At 48.0% G+C, this 5,029-nt stretch overlaps 1 pseudogene; it reads left to right on the plus strand.

Annotated features, from left to right (window-relative positions):
- The first annotated feature begins 4,539 nt into the window (after positions 1 to 4,539).
- Positions 4,540 to 4,631, plus strand: LOC123629139 (annotated as a pseudogene).
- Positions 4,632 to 5,029: the final 398 nt, after the last annotated feature.

A 5,029-nucleotide genomic window follows, 5' to 3' on the forward strand; every position in this document is an offset into this window, starting at 1 on the left:
ATCTCTTTAAGCTGCTTAAAGCTCTCCTGTGTGGGGTGCTATTTTATTTGGTTTGGTGGATACAAAGACAGAGGAGGCCTTTATCTTGATTTTTCAGATCTTTTTGAAATTTAAGAAAAAGTAAAAATTCCAGACGCTAGTGTGAGGCATTTACTGTGTTGCTCAAAAAAAAAAAAAAAAAAATGCTTCTCTGATCTTTCTTTCAACTCAAAGTTGCCCTACATAAAAAAGTGCTATTCTAGTGGGTTCCCACCACAGGATATTGTTTCTTTTCTTCCCCCCACTCCCAGCTGATTAGTATAAACATTTATAAACAATCAGAAAGTTGTGTAGAAAGAGATGAAACTGAGTGCTTAGTTAAAATAGACACTTCTCGTGACTCACTGTGCTGCAGACCTCTCCCCCTCCCCAAGGACTCAAATCCTAGAGGAAGGTGGCCAAGCTTTCTTTCCTTTTTTTTTTTTTTCTTTAGACAGAGTCTCAGTGTGTTGCCCAGACTAGAGTGCCATGGCATCAGCCTAGCTCACGGCAACCTCAAACTTTTGGGCTCGAGAAATCCTTCTGCCTCAGCCTCCTGAGTACCTGGGACTACAGGCATGCACCACCATGCCCAGCTAATTTTTTTCTATATATTTTCAGTCGTCTGGTTAATTTCTTTCTATTTTTAGTAGAGAAGGCATCTCACTCTTGGTCAGGCTGGTCTCTAAATCCTGAGCTCAAACAAGAGCCCCAACCTCCCAGAGTGCTAGGATTACAGGCATGAGCCACCATGCCAGGCCCTCTTTCGATTTTTTATTTTCTTTTGAAATCCTCTCTTTGAACTGACAGAGAGATAAGGAGTGACCTCTTTGTCAAACAGGACAACGTGAGCACCTGTGTTTTCACAAGTTCTTAAAACAAACTAGCATGGTATGATAAACCCTGAAGTCGGGGAGCATTTCCCCAGGGAAGACAGAATTATTTGTGAGGTTTTCCATTGATTTCAAACTGGAGAATTGGTTCCCACCTACCCCCTCCCCCAGTGTTGTTTTTAGGTCCGTTGAAACAAGTGTGACAGGAAACTAAATTTCGGGGACGATGAAAGGGCTCAGGGACTTGCTGCCTCTTTGGAGGCAGAGGAGTGAATTGCCGGCCCTGGAAGTTTCGTGTACAAAAATGCCTCCAAGCGGCTTCCCTGATTTAGGCAAGTCTTTAATTCACCAGAGGACTTAGAATAGGAGCTGAGGGGTTTGGAGTGAGAATCACAGGGCAAGCTGAAACTAGCAGTCTTCTGAAAGGGGTTAAAAGCCACCTCCTGATTGTCATTTGGGTCTTGTTTTTAAGCTGTGGTGTCTGTGGATGGGCGGCCTGTGAGACTCCAGCTCTGTGACACCGCGGGGCAGGTCAGTATCACGTTACAGCCCAGCGCTGGGAAAGGAAACAGGCTTTTAGAGGTTTCCAAACAACCTTTGAGAGTTTCCAAATGATTCCCGAAGTAACTGGGTCATTCTAAAGTGGCATGAAGTAGACCCACCCCTGCTGTTGGCCCCCGGGGCAGGGGAGGGCCAGTGAGGACACAGAGGAAGATAACTCCGAACTAGTAACACAGGGTTTGGCCCAGCTCTGTATGGCCAGGAAAGGAGGAAGCAGGGTCAGCAACAGCTCTTACCTTGTAGGACTTTCTGATATTACTTTCTGGTTTTTATAGGAAGTTTCAATCATGCTTTGTAATCATTTCTCAAAGTAAGTTAGTGATAACTTATAATTATTAAAGGTCAACGAGCCAGATATTTAAGAAATTTGCTCAAGAAAAAGATGGTGCTCATGTCCATAAGTGTTAAACCTTCCCTTCCTGAGCTGTCGGTGGGCTCACTAGCACCAGCCCCATCCCTTGCAGCGGAGGTACATTCGTCGGAGCAGTCCTAAGCTGCAGGAATGAATGAACTGGGCTTATTGTTTCCAGATCATGAGCATTTACTCTTGGCTCACTGGCCGGCCAGGGCCTTGGAGGAAACAGCCAGGCAGTGATAAAGAGGGTACAAATGTGGGAATCCCCCTTGGTGCTCCCCAGAAGAACTTGTCATCAACTAACCTCCCTTGGTGGGCGCTCAGGTCACTGAAGTCACGCTGTGCCTTGTGAGCACACAGGGTGCTTGAGTTTGCCAAAGCCAACAGTTAATGGACTTCTTGTCTCTCCAGAACTTTCTGGAGCTCAGTAAAGTGCTGGGGGTACTTTGTTGGTAGGTAGGAGAGCCCACTTCACTTTTGGAGGTGCCATCCCATCACCATCTGCATTTATGAAGTAGGCTTTCGATGTGAAAAGGGTGAATTTTATGGTCTTTGGATTCCATGTCAAGAGGCAGGGAGATATTCTCATCCCTACGTGGGAGCTGAATGTTAAAAACAATCAATCTCACTGAGACAGAAAGTAGAATGGCCCTTACCTGCAGCCAGGAAGGGCAGCACAGGGTGGGGGTGAGGGTCAGTGGGTAAAGTGAGGATGGCTCACAGGTCTGAAACTATAATCAGATAGAGAAAATGAATAATATCAATGAGCACGACAAAGTGACTCAAAGGAACTATCAGTTCGGTAGGGTATAATCTGAAACATCTCCAAAGAGTGCAATCGGAATGTTCCCAATACAAAGAAATGTTAAATGCCAGAGGTGATGAGTACCCCAATTACCCTGATTTGATGAATTCACATTATATGTGTAAGGTTGGTGGGGGGCCATTTAGCCCCCTCCCCTGCTACAAACCCCTCTGCCCTAAGCAGTGAGTCAGCTCCACTTTTCTGCTTGAACAAGCACCTGGCCCAGCCACATCCTGTGACTGGCAGCACACCCAGCCCCCACGCTGTCTACACAACCCTGGAGACATCCTGTTGCAGCCCAAGAGATATCCTGATTACTGAGAACTTGATAATCCACTTAAAACAAGTACCCTCATCTAAAAGCAAGCCCCCTCCATTTATGCCCTTCACCAAATATAAAAATCCTTGCCTCAGTCCCAGATGACTGCGACTTCCCGAGCCTCTTTGCTTTCTCCTGGGGCCCTGGAACCTCACCAGGGTGCCTCCCTTGGGACTTGTTACCTTCACTCAGGAGCTCCCCAAATAAAACCTCTTTGCTTAACCCTTTCGACTCTGCTTGTCTTTCTTTCTCTGGTGCCGACCATCAAAAAACCGTACAATATGCCTGTATGAAAACTTCACATGTACCATGTAACGACATAGAGCATTATGAGGCCGGGTGCGGTGGTTCATGCCTGTAGTCCCAGCACATTGGGAGGCTGAGGCAGGGGGATTGCCCAAGTTGAGCAGTTGGAGAGGATCCCGAGCAATATACTGAGACCCCATCTGAAAGAAGAAAGAAAAGAAAAGAAGGAAGGAAGGAAGGAAGGAAGGAAGGAAGGAAGGAAGGAAGGAAGGAAGGAGAGAGAAAAAAAGACAGATGGAAAGGAAGGAAGGGAAAGAGAGAAAGAAAGAAAAGAAAGGAGAGAGAAAGAAGGAAGAAACATGCATGAGGTGAGTATGGTGGCACAGGCCTGTAGGCCCAGCTACTCGGGAGGCTGAGGCAGAAGGATCGATTAAGCCCAGGTGTTTGGGGTTGTGGTGAGCAAGGATGCACTCTACCCTGGGCAAGAGAGGGAGACAGACCCTGTCACCCACTTGAAAAATATACAACTATTAGGTACCCATAAAAATTAAAAATTAAGAGAAAGGGACTTGGCCAGGTGTGTTGGCTCAGGCTTGTAATCCTAGCACTCTGGGAGGCCAAGGCGGGAGGATCACCCAAGGTCAGGAATTCAAGATCAGCCTGAGCAAGAGCCAGACCCCATCTCTACTAAAAATAGAAAGAAATTATCTGGACAACTAAAAATATAGAAAAAATTAGCCAGGCATAGTGACACATGCCTATAGTCCCAGGTACCGGGGAGGCTGAGACGGAAGGATTCCTTGAGCCCAGGAGTTTGAGGTTCCTGTGAGCTAGGCTGATGCCATGGCACTCTAGCCCGGGCAACAGAGTGAGACTCTGTCTCAAAAAAAAAAAAAAAAAAAAAAAAGAAAGAAAAAAGAAAACAAAGGTACCAGATCCATCGGTGGGTACTCAGAAGCGTGAGGATGGAGCGTTCAGCTGCACGTGTGAGATGTGTCTTTTCCCTCACACTGTGTTTCATTCACACACATCACCCATGTGCCGCGAAAAAAGCAACAAAAAGAGAGAAAGAGATTAAAAAGGGAAAATGGAAACAGGGAAAAAGAGGAAGGAAGAAAAAAGGAATTTTGAAAAACGAGACCACAGTCACAGGGAGAAGGAAGAATACTGAGCCCGGAGCGACACCTGGTGACCACGTCGTCAACGGCACCCTGCGGCCCCAATTCGCCAGAGACATCTGGTGGAGCCCAGGGCACTGTGCCAAGGGAGGCCGAGGGCAACATGCCGCGGACCCGGGGCCACGGCGTCTGCAGCCGATTCCCAGGCGGGCACAGGAGCCGGGGAAACTCATTCTCAGCGCGGGGGGAGGGGAGGGGAAAGAATTGCAAAGTCACCCAGACAGAGCCCTTTCTAGTTCATAAACGTGGTGATTGCGTGTTCACACGCACGTGTGAGATGTGCGTCCTGGTGTGTGGGCACATCCCCCGCGTGACGTGAAACCATGAATGCAGGGGGAAAAAGCCGGCAGGAAAAGGCAAAGAGAATAAATAAAATGAAGGGCAAAAAAGAAAGTCACACAGTTGGTCACGTAATGGACTGAGAGCAAGTCAAGAAACCGCAGACACAAACTCCCAGAGGAAAACTCTGGTCGGTGCGCCCCTTGCCCTGCACCTGAACAATACCGATGGGAGGGTGACCCTTAGGGGCAGTGGGGCCAAAGAGACCAGATCCATCCTGAAGCCTCTCCCCTACGATGGCTGCCACAGACCAGACATCTGGTCGACCAGCCAGGGTGATCATTTCCATTGGGGGGGGTGGGGACGGGGGGAGGCGGCTGACAAAAGTCATGCCAGGTCCCAAGATAGTTCGTGAGCGTGATCATTGCGTGTGTT

This window comes from Lemur catta, chromosome Y (assembly GCF_020740605.2).
Source record: "Lemur catta isolate mLemCat1 chromosome Y, mLemCat1.pri, whole genome shotgun sequence".
NCBI classification, from domain to species: domain Eukaryota; kingdom Metazoa; phylum Chordata; class Mammalia; order Primates; family Lemuridae; genus Lemur; species Lemur catta.